The sequence below is a fragment of the Pseudophryne corroboree genome, chromosome 8 (assembly GCF_028390025.1).
Source record: "Pseudophryne corroboree isolate aPseCor3 chromosome 8, aPseCor3.hap2, whole genome shotgun sequence".
Lineage (NCBI taxonomy): Eukaryota > Metazoa > Chordata > Amphibia > Anura > Myobatrachidae > Pseudophryne > Pseudophryne corroboree.
The window spans coordinates 169610961-169628061 of NC_086451.1; the positions used below are offsets into that span (position 1 = coordinate 169610961).

The 17101-nt window shown below is 35.3% G+C and overlaps 3 non-coding genes across 3 annotated transcripts; all 3 read right to left on the minus strand.

The window, feature by feature from the left end:
* Window positions 1-11889: 11889 nt before the first annotated feature.
* On the minus strand, window positions 11890-11963 carry TRNAS-ACU (transfer RNA serine (anticodon ACU)). The gene has a single exon. It is a non-coding gene; the product is annotated as a tRNA-Ser (tRNA).
* Window positions 11964-14228: 2265 nt separating this feature from the next.
* On the minus strand, window positions 14229-14302 carry TRNAS-ACU (transfer RNA serine (anticodon ACU)). The gene has a single exon. It is a non-coding gene; the product is annotated as a tRNA-Ser (tRNA).
* Window positions 14303-15398: 1096 nt separating this feature from the next.
* TRNAS-ACU (transfer RNA serine (anticodon ACU)) lies at window positions 15399-15472 on the minus strand. Its single transcript has one exon. It is a non-coding gene; the product is annotated as a tRNA-Ser (tRNA).
* Window positions 15473-17101: the final 1629 nt, after the last annotated feature.

A 17101-nucleotide genomic window follows, 5' to 3' on the forward strand; every position in this document is an offset into this window, starting at 1 on the left:
ACTTTGCAAAAAGCACATACTGACAAAGGCTAATAAGCATACATCTAGAACGTTTCCTAGAAAAACTTTAAAAAGTCAATAATCTGGAGAGTTTTTGTAAGATGTTTCTTCCATCAACCAACGAAGAAACACATTGGTACTTTCCCATGATGACTGAGTGCTTCAGGATCTCTTGCACTTACATGTGCAGCAGAGTACTGCAATGGAAGCATGCTGGGCCCATAACCCAGAGGTAGGCAGATTGAAACTATCCTTTGCTATATGCATTTTTTTTGTTAATTTAAGTAATCAAAACTGGGATTGATATTTTTGCTCTTTTATTTTTACTTACCATTTTAATTTGTTTTAATAGTATATTGACAGTATAGTTTTTTTTAAAAAATCCACTTAATTTTCTTTACCCTATTATTAAAAGGGTAATTGACAAAAACAAACTACATTGTCACCAGAAGAGCAATACAAAATGTACAAGTGATATATTAAAATCATCTTTCCAGCTTGAATTTCAATGATGCATTGGGGCAACGATTTTGTGAGAAACATCTTCACCCTTAAATAAAGATTTTCTTAATTCCTTACCTGTGTGCTAATTAGATATCACCTTGTTTTCACATTAAACAGACTTCCACATGAGAAAGCAGCAAGGATGCTGTGGCGTTAATGTTTCCTGGTGTCAACCCGTATTATTTCAGTAGACATTGAAATGAGGATGCATCTTGCTGCCTTTCCAATTAAGCAAATTTAATTTAGTAATAGGTGAAAAACCATCCCTACAAAGGTGTTAATCAGAGACTTGGCTTTGTGGACACTTTTCAGAGAACAAATTTGTTAGCATAAAAATAAAGCCAGAAAATGAAGAGCTGTTTAATCACTCAATTGGATTTTTTTGCCAGCATATTTCTTTTTCTCTGCAACCCACTGCTAAATTGTGCTTCCTAGCTGTTTTTATAAAATCACTGAATCAAATCTAACTCTGATTACATCAGAGAAGGCCAGGTACCCTACACCATAAGAGGGGGTTTGAAATTTTGACTTGTCTACTTAAAGATCACCAAAATCTGATAACAAGGTCAATTACGTCCCTGGGTGGGATTGAACCACCAACCTTTTGGTTTTTAGCCGTACACACTAACTGATTGCGCCACAGAGAGACTTTGCAAAAGTACATACTGACAAAGGCTAATAAGCATTCATCTAAAACGTTTCCTAGAAAAACTTTAAAAAGTCAATAATCTGGAGAGTTTTTGTAAGATGTTTCTTCCATCCACCAACGAAGAAACACATTGGTACTTTCCCATGATGAGTGAGTGCTTCAGGATCTCTTGCACTTACATGTGCAGCAGAGTACTGCAATGGAAGCATGCTGGGCCCATAACCCAGAGGTAGGCAGATTAAAACTATCCTCTGCTATATGCATTTTTTTTTGTTAATTAAAGTAATCCAAAACTGGGATTGATATGTTGGCTCTTTTATTTTTACTTACAGTACAATAACTTTTACCATTTTAATTTGTTTTAATAGTATATTGACAGTATTGTTTTCTTTCAAAAATCCACTTAATTTTCTTTACCCTATTATTAAAATGGTAATTGACAAAAACAAACTACATTGTCACCAGAAGAGCAATACAAAATGTACAAGTGATATATTAAAATCATCTTTCCAGCTTGAATTTCAATGATGCATTGGGGCAACGATTTTGTGAGAAACATTTTCACCCTTAAATAAAGATTTTCTTAATTCCTTACCTGTGTGCTAATTAGATATCACCTTGTTTTCACATTAAACAGACTTCCACATGAGAAAGCAGCAAGGATGCAGTGGCGTTAATGTTTCCTGGTGTCAACCCGTATTATTTCAGTAGACATTGAAATGAGGATGCATCTTGCTGCCTTTCCAATGAAGCAAGTTTAATTTAGTAATAGGTGAAAAACCATCCCTACAAAGGTGTTAATCAGAGACTTGGCTTTGTGGACACTTTTCAAAGAACAAATTTGTTAGCACAAAAATAAAGCCAGAAAATGAAGAGCTGTTTAATCACTCAATTGGATTTTTTTGCCAGCATATTTCTTTTTCTCTGCAACCCACTGCTAAATTGTGCTTCCTAGCTGTTTTTATAAAATCACTGAATCAAATCTAACTCTGATTACATCAGAGAAGGCCAGGTACCCTACACCATAAGAGGGGGTTTGAAATTTTGACTTGTCTACTTAAAAATCACCAAAATCTGATAACAAGGTCAATTACGTCCCTGGTTGGGATTGAACCACCAACCTTTTGGTTAGTAGCCTGACACACTAACCGATTGCGCCACAGAGACACTTTGCAAAAAGTACATACTGACAAAGTCTAATAAGCATACATCTAGAACGTTTCCTAGAAAAACTTTAAAAAGTCAATAATCTGGAGAGTTTTTGTAAGATGTTTCTTCCATCAACCAATGAAGAAACACATTGGTACTTTCCCATGATGAGTGAGTGCTTCAGGATCTCTTGCACTTACATGTGCAGCAAAGTACTGCAATGGAAGCATGCTGGGCCCATTACCCAGAGGTAGGCAGATTGAAACTATCCTCTGCTATATGCATTTTTTTTGTTAATTAAAGTAATCAAAACTGGGATTGATATTTTTGCTCTTTTATTTTTACTTAAAGTACAATAACTTTTACCATTTTAATTTGTTTTAATAGTATATTGACAGTATAGTTTTCTTTAAAAAATCCACTTAATTTTCTTTACCCTATTATTAAAAGGGTAATTGACAAAAACAAACTACATTGTCACCAGAAGAGCAATACAAAATGTACAAGTGATATATTAAAATCATCTTTCCAGCTTGAATTTCAATGATGCATTGGGGCAACGATTTTGTGAGAAACATCTTCACCCTTAAATAAAGATTTTCTTAATTCCTTACCTGTGTGCTAATTAGATATCACCTTGTTTTCACATTAAACAGACTTCTACATGAGAAAGCAGCAAGGATGCAGTGGCGTTAATGTTTCCTGGTGTCAACCTGTATTATTTCAGTAGACATTGAAATGAGGATGCATCTTGCTGCCTTTCCAATGAAGCAAGTTTAATTTAGTAATAGGTGAAAAACCATCCCTACAAAGGTGTTAATCAGAGACTTGGCTTTGTGGACACTTTTCAGAGAACAAATTTGTTAGCATAAAAATAAAGCCAGAAAATGAAGAGCTGTTTAATCACTCAATTGGATTTTTTTTTTTTGCCAGCATATTTCTTTTTCTCTGCAACCCACTGCTAAATTGTGCTTCCTAGCTGTTTTTATAAAATCAATGAATCAAATCTAACTCTGATTACATCAGAGAAGGCCAGGTACCCTACACCATAAGAGGGGGTTTGAAATTTTGACTTGTCTACTTAAAGATCACCAAAATCTGATAACAAGGTCAATTACATCCCTGGGTGGGATTGAACCACCAACCATTTGGTTAGTAGCCGGACACACTAACCGATTGCGCCACAGAGACACTTTGCAAAAATTACATACTGACAAAGGCTAATAAGCATACATCTAGAACGTTTCCTAGAAAAACTTTAAAAAGTCTATAATCTGGAGAGTTTTTGTAAGATGTTTCTTCCATCAACCAACGAAGAAACACATTGGTACTTTCCCATGATGAGTGAGTGCTTCAGGATCCCTTGCACTTACATGTGCAGCAGAGTACTGCAATGGAAGCATGCTGGGCCCATAACCCAGAGGTAGGCAGATTGAAACTATCCTTTGCTATATGCATTTTTTTTTGTTAATTTAAGTAATCAAAACTGGGATTGATATTTTTGCTCTTTTATTTTTACTTAAAGTACAATAACTTTTACCATTTTAATTTGTTTTAATAATATATTGACAGTATAGTTTTCTTTAAAAAATCCACTTAATTTTCTTTACCCTATTATTAAAAGGGTAATTGACAAAAACAAACTACATTGTCACCAGAAGAGCAATACAAAATGTACAAGTGATATATTAAAATCATCTTTCCAGCTTGAATTTCAATGATGCATTGGGGCAACGATTTTGTGAGAAACATCTTCACCCTTAAATAAAGATTTTCTTAATTCCTTACCTGTGTGCTAATTACATGTCACCTTGTTTTCACATAAAACAGACTTCTACATGAGAAAGCAGCAAGGATGCAGTGGCGTTAATGTTTCCTGGTGTCAACCTGTATTATTTCAGTAGACATTGAAATGAGGATGCATCTTGCTGCCTTTCCAATGAAGCAAGTTTAATTTAGTAATAGGTGAAAAACCATCCTTACAAAGGTGTTAATCAGAGACTTGGCTTTGTGGACACTTTCAGAGAACAAATTTGTTAGCATAAAAATAAAGGCAGAAAATGAAGAGCTGTGTAATCACTCAATTGGATTTTTCTACCAGCATATTTTTTTCTCTGCAACCCATTGCTAAATTGTGCTTCCTAGCTGTTTTTTATAAAATCACTGAATCAAATCTAACTCCGATTACATCAGAGAAGGCCAGGTACCCTACACCAAAAGAGGGGTTTGAAATTTTGACTTGTCTACTTAAATATCACCAAAACCTGATCACAAGGTCAATCATGTCCCTGGGTGGGATTGAACCACCAACCTTTTGGTTAGTAGCCAGACACACTAACCGATTGCGCCACATAGACACTTTGCAAAAATTACATACTGACAAAGGCTAATAATCATTAATCTAGAACGTTTCCTAGAAAAACTTTAAAAAGTCAATAATCTGGAGAGTTTTTGTAAGAATTTTCTTAAATCAACCAACGAAGAAACACATTGGTACTTTCCCATGATGAGTGAGTGCTTCAGGATCTCTTGCACTTACATGTGCAGCAGAGTACTGCAATGGAAGCATGCTGGGCCCATTACCCAGAGGGGGTGGCATTCTGTATGCCGGCGGTCGGGCTCCCGGCGCTCAGTATACCGGCGCCGGGAGCCCGACAGCCGGCATACCGACACTTATTTTCCCTCGTGGGGGTCCACGACCCCCATAGAGGGAGAATAAAATAGTGTGGCGCGCGTAGCGCGCCACCGTGCCCGTAGCGTGGCGAGCGCAGCGAGCCCGCAAGGGGCTCATTTGCGCTCGCCACACTGTCGGTCAGCCGGCGGTCGGGCTCCCGGCGCCGGTATGCTGGGCGCCGGGAGCCCGACCGCCGGCCAGCCGTAGTGAACCCCCCAGAGGTAGGCAGATTGAAACTATCCTCTGCTATATGCATTTTTTTTGTTAAAGTAATCCAAAACTGGGATTGATATGTTAGCTATTTTATGTTTACTTAAAGTACAATAACTTTTACCATTTTAATTTGTTTTAATAGTATATTGACAGTATTGTTTTCTTTCAAAAATCCACTTAATTTTCTTTACCCTATTATTAAAATGGTAATTGACAAAAACAAACTACATTGTCACCAGAAGAGCAATACAAAATGTACAAGTGATATATTAAAATCATCTTTCCAGCTTGAATTTCAATGATGCATTGGGGCAACGATTTTGTGAGAAACATCTTCACCCTTAAATAAAGATTTTCTTAATTCCTTACCTGTGTGCTAATTAGATATCACCTTGTTTTCACATTAAACAGTCTTCCACATGAGAAAGCAGCAAGGATGCATTGGCGTTAATGTTTCCTGGTGTCAACCTGTATTATTTCAGTAGACATTGAAATGAGGATGCATCTTGCTGCCTTTCCAATGAAGCAAGTTTAATTTAGTAATAGGTGAAAAACCATCCTTACAAAGGTGTTCATCAGAGACTTGGCTTTGTGGACACTTTTCAGAGAACAAATTTGTTAGCATAAAAATAAAGCCAGAAAATGAAGAGCTGTTTAATCACTCAATTGGATTTTTTTGCCAGCATATTTCTTTTTCTCTGCAACCCACTGCTAAATTGTGCTTCCTAGCTGTTTTTATAAAATCACTGAATCAAATCTAACTCTGATTACATCAGAGAAGGCCAGGTACCCTACACCATAAGAGGGGATTTGAAATTTTGACTTGTCTACTTAAAGATCACCAAACTCTGATAACAAGGTCAATAACGTCCCTGGGTGGGATTGAACCACCAACCTTTTGGTTTATAGCCGTACACACTAACTGATTGCGCCACAGAGACACTTTGCAAAAGTACATACTGACAAAGGCTAATAAGCATTCATCTAAAACGTTTCCTAGAAAAACTTTAAAAAGTCAATAATCTGGAGAGTTTTTGTAAGATGTTTCTTCCATCCACCAACGAAGAAACACATTGGTACTTTCCCATGATGAGTGAGTGCTTCAGGATCTCTTGCACTTACATGTGCAGCAGAGTACTGCAATGGAAGCATGCTGGGCCCATAACCCAGAGGTAGGCAGATTATAACTATCCTCTGCTATATGCATTTTTTTTGTTAATTAAAGTAATCCAAAACTGGGATTGATATTTTTGCTCTTTTATTTTTCATTAAAGTACAATAACTTTTACCATTTTAATTTGTTTTAATAGTATATTGAAAGTATTGTTTTCTTTTAAAAATCCACTTAATTTTCTTTACCCTATTATTAAAATGGTAATTGACAAAAACAAACTACATTGTCACCAGAAGAGCAATACAAAATGTACAAGTGATATATTAAAATCATCTTTCCAGCTTGAATTTCAATGATGCATTGGGGCAACGATTTTGTGAGAAACATTTTCACCCTTAAATAAAGATTTTCTTAATTCCTTACCTGTGTGCTAATTAGATATCACCTTGTTTTCACATTAAACAGACTTCCACATGAGAAAGCAGCAAGGATGCAGTGGCGTTAATGTTTCCTGGTGTCAACCTGTATTATTTCAGTAGACATTGAAATGAGGATGCATCTTGCTGCCTTTCCAATGAAGCAAGTTTAATTTAGTAATAGGTTAAAAACCATCCTTACAAAGGTGTTAATCAGAGACTTGGCTTTGTGGACACTTTTCAGAGAACTAATTTGTTAGCATAAAAATAAAGCCAGAAAATTAAGAGCTGTTTAATCACTCAATTGGATTTTTTTTGCCAGCATATTTCTTTTTCTCTGCAACCCACTGCTAAATTGTGCTTCCTAGCTGTTTTTATAAAATCACTGAATCAAATCTAAGAAAAAGGCCAGGTACCCTACACCAGAACAGGTGGATTTGAAATTTTGACTTGTCTACTTAAAGATCACCAAAATCTGATAACAAGGTCAATTACGTCCCTGGGTGGGATTGAACCACCAACCTTTTGGTTAATAGCCGTGCACACTAACTGATTGCGCCACAAAGACACTTTGCAAAAGTCCATACTGACAAAGGCTAATAAGCATTCATCTAAAACGTTTCCTAGAAAAACTTTAAAAAGTCAATAATCTGGAGAGTTTTTGTAAAATGTTTCTTCCATCAACCAACGAAGAAACACATTGGTACTTTCCCATGATGAGTGAGTGCTTCAGGATCTCTTGCACTTACATGTGCAGCAGAGTACAGCAATGGAAGCATGCTGGGCCCATAACCCAGCGGTAGGCAGATTGAAACTATCCTCTGCTATATGCATTTTTTTTTGTTAATTAAAGTAATCCAAAACTGGGATTGATATTTTGGCTCTTTTATTTTTACTTAAAGTACAATAACTTTTACCATTTTAATTTGTTTTAATAGTATATTGACAGTATTGTTTTCTTTCAAAAATCCACTTAATTTTCTTTACCCTATTATTAAAATGGTAATTGACAAAAACAAACTACATTGTCACCAGAAGAGCAATACAAAATGTACAAGTGATATATTAAAATCATCTTTCCAGCTTGAATTTCAATGATGCATTGGGGCAACGATTTTGTGAGAAACATCTTCACCCTTAAATAAAGATTTTCTTAATTCCTTACCTGTGTGCTAATTAGATATCACCTTGTTTTCACATTAAACAGACTTCCACATGAGAAAGCAGCAAGGATACAGTGGCGTTAATGTTTCCTGGTGTCAACCTGTATTATTTCAGTAGACATTGAATTGAGGATTCATCTTGCTGCCTTTCCAATGAAGCAAGTTTAATTTAGTAATAGGTGAAAAACCATCCCTACAAAGGTGTTAATCAGAGACTTGGCTTTGTGGACACTTTTCAAAGAACAAATTTGTTAGCATAAAAATAAAGCCAGAAAATGAAGAGCTGTTTAATCACTCAATTGGATTTTTTTTGCAGCATATTTCTTTTTCTCTGCAACCCACTGCTAAATTGTGCTTCCTAGCTGTTTTTATAAAATCACTGAATCAAATCTAACTACATCAGAGAAGGCCAGGTACCCTACACCATAACAGGGGGTTTGAAATTTTGACTTGTCTACTTAAAGATCACCAAAATCTGATAACAAGGTCAGTTACGTCCCTGGTTGGGATTGAACCACCAACCTTATGGTTAGTAGCCGGACACACTAACCGATTGCACCACAGAGACACTTTGCAAAAAATACATACTGACAAAGTCTAATAAGCATACATCTAGAACGTTTCCTAGAAAAACTTTAAAAAGTCAATAATCTGGAGAGTTTTTGTAAGATGTTTCTTCCATCAACCAATGAAGAAACACATTGGTACTTTCCCATGATGAGTGAGTGCTTCAGGATCTCTTGCACTTACATGTGCAGCAGAGTACTGCAATGGAAGCATGCTGGGCCCATAACCCAGAGGTAGGCAGATTGAAACTATCCTTTGCTATATGCATTTTTTTTTGTTAATTTAAGTAATCAAAACTGGGATTGATATTTTTGATCTTTTATTTTTACTTAAAGTACAATAACTTTTACCATTTTAATTTGTTTTAATAGTATATTGACAGTATAGTTTTCTTTAAAAAATCCACTTAATTTTCTTTACCCTATTATTAAAAGGGTAATTGACAAAAACAAACTACATTGTCACCAGAAGAGCAATACAAAATGTACAAGTGATATATTAAAATCATCTTTCCAGCTTGAATTTCAATGATGCATTGGGGCAACGATTTTGTGAGAAACATCTTCACCCTTAAATAAAGATTTTCTTAATTCCTTACATGTGTGCTAATTAGATATCACCTTGTTTTCACATTAAACAGACTTCTACATGAGAAAGCAGCAAGGATGCAGTGGCGTTAATGTTTCCTGGTGTCAACCTGTATTATTTCAGTAGACATTGAAATGAGGATGCATCTTGCTGCCTTTCCAATGAAGCAAGTTTAATTTAGTAATAGGTGAAAAACCATCCCTACAAAGGTGTTAATCAGAGACTTGGCTTTGTGGACACTTTTCAGAGAACAAATTTGTTAGCATAAAAATAAAGCCAGAAAATGAAGAGCTGTTTAATCACTCAATTGGATTTTTATTGCCAGCATATTTCTTTTTCTCTGCAACCCACTGCTAAATTGTGCTTCCTAGCTGTTTTTATAAAATCACTGAGTCAAATCTAACTCTTATTACATCAGAGAAGGCCAGGTACCCTACAGCATAACAGGGGGTTTGAAATTTTGACTTGTCTACTTAAAGATCACCAAAATCTGATAACAAGGTCAATTACGTCCCTTGTTGGGATTGAACCACCAACCTTTTGGTTAGTAGCCGGACACACTAACCGATTGCGCCACAGAGACACTTTGCAAAATGTCCATACTGACAAAGTCTAATAAGCATACATCTAGAACGTTTCCTAGAAAAACTTTAAAAAGTCAATAATCTGGAGAGTTTTTGTAAGATGTTTCTTCCATCAACCAATGAAGAAACACATTGGTACTTTCCCATGATGAGTGAGTGCTTCAGGATCTCTTGCACTTACATGTGCAGCAGAGTACTGCAATGGAAGCATGCTGGGCCCATAACCCAGAGGTAGGCAGATTGAAACTATCCTTTGCTATATGCATTTTTTTTTGTTAATTTAGGTAATCAAAACTGGGATTTATATTTTTGCTCTTTTATTTTTACTTAAAGTACAATAACTTTTACCATTTTAATTTGTTTTAAAAGTATATTGACAGTATAGTTTTCTTTAAAAAATCCACTTAATTTTCTTTACCCTATTATTAAAAGGGTAATTGACAAAAACAAACTACATTGTCACCAGAAGAGCAATACAAAATGTACAAGTGATATATTAAAATCATCTTTCCAGCTTGAATTTCAATGATGCATTGGGGCAACGATTTTGTGAGAAACATCTTCACCCTTAAATAAAGATTTTCTTAATTCCTTACCTGTGTGCTAATTAGATATCACCTTGTTTTCACATTAAACAGACTTCTACATGAGAAAGCAGCAAGGATGCAGTGGCGTTAATGTTTCCTGGTGTCAACCTGTATTATTTCAGTAGACATTGAAATGAGGATGCATCTTGCTGCCTTTCCAATGAAGCAAGTTTAATTTAGTAATAGGTGAAAAACCATCCCTACAAAGGTGTTAATCAGAGACTTGGCTTTGTGGACACTTTTCAGAGAACAAATTTGTTAGCATAAAAATAAAGCCAGAAAATGAAGAGCTGTTTAATCACTCAATTGGATTTTTTTTTTTTGCCAGCATATTTCTTTTTCTCTGCAACCCACTGCTAAATTGTGCTTCCTAGCTGTTTTTATAAAATCAATGAATCAAATCTAACTCTGATTACATCAGAGAAGGCCAGGTACCCTACACCATAACAGGGGGTTTGAAATTTTGACTTGTCTACTTAAAGATCACCAAAATCTGATAACAAGGTCAATTACGTCCCTGGGTTGGATTGAACCACCAACCTTTTGGTTAGTAGCCGGACACACTAACCGATTGCGCCACAGAGACACTTTGCAAAATGTACTTACTGACAAAGGCTAATAAGCATACATCTAGAACGTTTCCTAGAAAAACTTTAAAAAGTCAATAATCTGGAGAGTTTTTGTAAGATGTTTCTTCCATCAACCAACGAAGAAACACATTGGTACTTTCCCATGATGACTGAGTGCTTCAGGATCTCTTGCACTTACATGTGCAGCAGAGTACTGCAATGGAAGCATGCTGGGCCCATAACCCAGAGGTAGGCAGATTGAAACTATCCTTTGCTATATGCATTTTTTTTGTTAATTTAAGTAATCAAAACTGGGATTGATATTTTTGCTCTTTTATTTTTACTTAAAGTACAATAACTTTTACCATTTTAATTTGTTTTAATAGTATATTGACAGTATAGTTTTCTTTAAAAAATCCACTTAATTTTCTTTACCCTATTATTAAAAGGGTAATTGACAAAAACAAACTACATTGTCACCAGAAGAGCAATACAAAATGTACAAGTGATATATTAAAATCATCTTTCCAGCTTGAATTTCAATGATGCATTGGGGCAACGATTTTGTGAGAAACATCTTCACCCTTAAATAAAGATTTTCTTAATTCCTTACCTGTGTGCTAATTAGATATCACCTTGTTTTCACATTAAACAGACTTCTACATGAGAAAGCAGCAAGGATGCAGTGGCGTTAATGTTTCCTGGTGTCAACCTGTATTATTTCAGTAGACATTGAAATGAGGATGCATCTTGCTGCCTTTCCAATGAAGCAAGTTTAATTTAGTAATAGGTGAAAAACCATCCCTACAAAGGTGTTAATCAGAGACTTGGCATTGTGGACACTTCTCAGAGAACAAATTTGTTAGCATAAAAATAAAGCCAGAAAATGAAGAGCTGTTTAATCACTCAATTGGATTTTTTTTGCCAGCATATTTCTTTTTCTCTGCAACCCACTGCTAAATTGTGCTTCCTAGCTGTTTTTATAAAATCAATAAATCAAATCTAACTCTGATTACATCAGAGAAGGCCAGGTACCCTACACCATAACAGGAAGTTTGAAATTTTGACTTGTCTACTTAAAGATCACCAAAATCTGATAACAAGGTCAATTACGTCCCTGGGTGGGATTGAACCACCAACCTTTTGGTTAGTAGCCGGACACACTAACCGATTGCGCCACAGAGACACTTTGCAAAAAGTACATACTGACAAAGGCTAATAAGCATACATCTAGAACGTTTCCTAGAAAAACTTTAAAAAGTCAATAATCTGGAGAGTTTTTGTAAGATGTTTCTTCCATCAACCAACGAAGAAACACATTGGTACTTTCCCATGATGACTGAGTGCTTCAGGATCTCTTGCACTTACATGTGCAGCAGAGTACTGCAATGGAAGCATGCTGGGCCCATAACCCAGAGGTAGGCAGATTGAAACTATCCTTTGCTATATGCATTTTTTTTTGTTAATTTAAGTAATCAAAACTGGGATTGATATTTTTGCTCTTTTATTTTTACTTAAAGTACAATAACTTTTACCATTTTAATTTGTTTTAATAGTATATTGAAAGTATAGTTTTCTTTAAAAAATCCACTTAATTTTCTTTACCCTATTATTAAAAGGGTAATTGACAAAAACAAACTACATTGTCACCAGAAGAGCAATACAAAATGTACAAGTGATATATTAAAATCTTCTTTCCAGCTTGAATTTCAATGATGCATTGGGGCAACGATTTTGTGAGAAACATCTTCACCCTTAAATAAAGATTTTCTTAATTCCTTACCTGTGTGCTAATTAGATATCACCTTGTTTTCACATTAAACAGACTTCTACATGAGAAAGCAGCAAGGATGCAGTGGCGTTAATGTTTCCTGGTGTCAACCTGTATTATTTCAGTAGACATTGAAATGAGGATGCATCTTACTGCCTTTCCAATGAAGCAAGTTTAATTTAGTAATAGGTGAAAAACCATCCCTACAAAGGTGTTAATCAGAGACTTGGCTTTGTGGACACTTTTCAGAGAACAAATTTGTTAGCATAAAAATAAAGCCAGAAAATGAAGAGCTGTTTAATCACTCAATTGGATTTTTTTTTCCAGCATATTTCTTTTTCTCTGCAACCCACTGCTAAATTGTGCTTCCTAGCTGTTTTTATAAAATCACTGAATCAAATCTAACTCTGATTACATTAGAGAAGGCCAGGTACCCTACACCATAAGAGGGGGTTTGAAATTTTGACTTGTCTACTTAAAGATCACCAAAATCTGATAACAAGTTCAATTACATCCCTGGGTGGGATTGAACCACCAACCTTTTGCTTAGTAGCTGGACACACTAACCGATTGCGCCACAGAGACACTCTGCAAAAAATGTATACTGACAAAGGCTAATAAGCATACATCTAGAACGTTTCCTAGAAAAACTTTAAAAAGTCAATAATCTGGAGAGTTTTTGTAAGATGTTTCTTCCATCAACCAAAGAAGAAACACATTGGTACTTTCCCATGATGAGTGAGTGCTTCAGGATCTCTTGCACTTACATGTGCAGCAGAGTACTGCAATGGAAGCATGCTGGGCCCATAACCCAGAGGTAGGCAGATTGAAACTATCCTCTGCTATATGCATTTTTTTTGTTAATTAAAGTAATCCAAAACTGGGATTGATATGTTAGCTATTTTATGTTTACTTAAAGTACAATAACTTTTACCATTTTAATTTGTTTTAATAGTATATTGACAGTATTGTTTTCTTTCAAAAATCCACTTAATTTTCTTTACCCTATTATTAAAATGGTAATTGACAAAAACAAACTACATTGTCACCAGAAGAGCAATACAAAATGTACAAGTGATATATTAAAATCATCTTTCCAGCTTGAATTTCAATGATGCATTGGGGCAACGATTTTGTGAGAAACATCTTCACCCTTAAATAAAGATTTTCTTAATTCCTTACCTGTGTGCTAATTAGATATCACCTTGTTTTCACATTAAACAGACTTCCACATGAGAAAGCAGCAAGGATGCATTGGCGTTAATGTTTCCTGGTGTCAACCTGTATTATTTCAGTAGACATTGAAATGAGGATGCATCTTGCTGCCTTTCCAATGAAGCAAGTTTAATTTAGTAATAGGTGAAAAACCATCCTTACAAAGGTGTTCATCAGAGACTTGGCTTTGTGGACACTTTTCAGAGAACAAATTTGTTAGCATAAAAATAAAGCCAGAAAATGAAGAGCTGTTTAATCACTCAATTGGATTTTTTTGCCAGCATATTTCTTTTTCTCTGCAACCCACTGCTAAATTGTGCTTCCTAGCTGTTTTTATAAAATCACTGAATCAAATCTAACTCTGATTACATCAGAGAAGGCCAGGTACCCTACACCATAAGAGGGGATTTGAAATTTTGACTTGTCTACTTAAAGATCACCAAAATCTGATAACAAGGTCACTTACGTCCCTGGGTGGGATTGAACCACCAACCTTTTGGTTAGTAGCCAGACACACTAACCGATTGCGCCACAGAGACACTTTGCAAAAAGTACATACTGACAAAGGCTAATAAGCATTCATCTAGAACGTTTCCTAGAAAAACTTTAAAAAGTCAATAATCTGGAGAGTTTTTGTAAGAATTTTCTTAAATCAACCAACGAAGAAACACATTGGTACTTTCCCATGATGAGTGAGTGCTTCAGGATCTCTTGCACTTACATGTGCAGCAGAGTACTGCAATGGAAGCATGCTGGGCCCATTACCCAGAGGTAGGCAGATTGAAACTATCCTCTGCTATATGCATTTTTTTTGTTAATTAAAGTAATCCAAAACTGGGATTGATATGTTAGCTCTTTTATGTTTACTTAAAGTACAATAACTTTTACCATTTTAATTTGTTTTAATAGTATATTGACAGTATTGTTTTCTTTCAAAAATCCACTTAATTTTCTTTACCCTATTATTAAAATGGTAATTGACAAAAACAAACTACATTGTCACCAGAAGAGCAATACAAAATGTACAAGTGATATATTAAAATCATCTTTCCAGCTTGAATTTCAATGATGCATTGGGGCAACGATTTTGTGAGAAACATCTTCACCCTTAAATAAAGATTTTCTTAATTCCTTACCTGTGTGCTAATTAGATATCACCTTGTTTTCACATTAAACAGACTTCTACATGAGAAAGCAGCAAGGATGCAGTGGCGTTAATGTTTCCTGGTGTCAACCTGTATTATTTCAGTAGACATTGAAATGAGGATGCATCTTACTGCCTTTCCAATGAAGCAAGTTTAATTTAGTAATAGGTGAAAAACCATCCCTACAAAGGTGTTAATCAGAGACTTGGCTTTGTGGACACTTTTCAGAGAACAAATTTGTTAGCATAAAAATAAAGCCAGAAAATGAAGAGCTGTTTAATCACTCAATTGGATTTTTTTTTCCAGCATATTTCTTTTTCTCTGCAACCCACTGCTAAATTGTGCTTCCTAGCTGTTTTTATAAAATCACTGAATCAAATCTAACTCTGATTACATCAGAGAAGGCCAGGTACCCTACACCATAAGAGGGGGTTTGAAATTTTGACTTGTCTACTTAAAGATCACCAAAATCTGATAACAAGTTCAGTTACGTCCCTGGGTGGGATTGAACCACCAACCTTTTGGTTAGTAGCCGGACACACTAACCGATTGCGCCACAGAGACACTTTGCAAAAAATATATACTGACAAAGGCTAATAAGCATACATCTAGAACGTTTCCTAGAAAAACTTTAAAAAGTCAATAATCTGGAGAGTTTTTGTAAGATGTTTCTTCCATCAACCAACGAAGAAACACATTGGTACTTTCCCATGATGAGTGAGTGCTTCAGGATCTCTTGCACTTACATGTGCAGCAGAGTACTGCAATGGAAGCATGCTGGGCCCATAACCCAGAGGTAGGCAGATTGAAACTATCCTTTGCTATATGCATTTTTTTTTGTTAATTTAAGTAATCAAAACTGGGATTGATATTTTTGCTCTTTTATTTTTACTTAAAGTACAATAACTTTTACCATTTTAATTTGTTTTAATAGTATATTGACAGTATAGTTTTCTTTAAAAAATCCACTTAATTTTCTTTACCCTATTATTAAAAGGGTAATTGACAAAAACACCAGAAGAGCAATACAAAATGTACAAGTGATATATTAAAATCATCTTTCCAGCTTGAATTTCAATGATGCATTGGGGCAACGATTTTGTGAGAAACATCTTCACCCTTAAATAAAGATTTTCTTAATTCCTTACCTGTGTGCTAATTAGATATCACCTTGTTTTCACATTAAGCAGACTTCTACATGAGAAAGCAGCAAGGATGCAGTGGCGTTAATGTTTCCTGGTGTCAACCTGTATTATTTCAGTAGACATTGAAATGAGGATGCATCTTGCTGCCTTTCCAATGAAGCAAGTTTAATTTAGTAATAGGTGAAAAACCATCCCTACAAAGGTGTTAATCAGAGACTTGGCTTTGTGGACACTTTTTAGAGAACAAATTTGTTAGCATAAAAATAAAGGCAGAAAATGAAGAGCTGTTTAATCACTCAATTGGATTTTTCTGCCAGCATATTTTTTTTCTCTGCAACCCATTGCTAAATTGTGCTTCCTAGCTGTTTTTTATAAAATCACTGAATCAAATCTAACTCTGATTACATCAGAGAAGGCCAGGTACCCTACACCATAAGAGGGGGTTTGAAATTTTGACTTGTCTACTTAAATATCACCAAAACCCGATCACAAGGTCAATTATGTCCCTGGGTGGGATTGAACCACCAACCTTTTGGTTTATAGCTGTACACACTAACTGATTGCACCACAGAGACACTTTGCGAAAGTACATACTGACAAAGGCTAATAAGCATTCATCTAAAACGTTTCCTAGAAAAACTTTAAAAAGTCAATAATCTGGAGAGTTTTTGTAAGATGTTTCTTCCATCCACCAACGAAGAAACACATTGGTACTTTCCCATGATGACTGAGTGCTTCAGGATCTCTTGCACTTACATGTGCAGCAGAGTACTGCAATGGAAGCATGCTGGGCCCATAACCCAGAGGTAGGCAGATTAAAACTATCCTCTGCTATATGCATTTTTTTTGTTAATTAAAGTAATCCAAAACTGGGATTGATATTTTTGCTCTTTTATTTTTCATTAAAGTACAATAACTTTTACCATTTTAATTTGTTTTAATAGTATATTGAAAGTATTGTTTTCTTTTAAAAATCCACTTAATTTTCTTTACCCTATTATTAAAATGGTAATTGACAAAAACAAACTACATTGTCACCAGAAGAGCA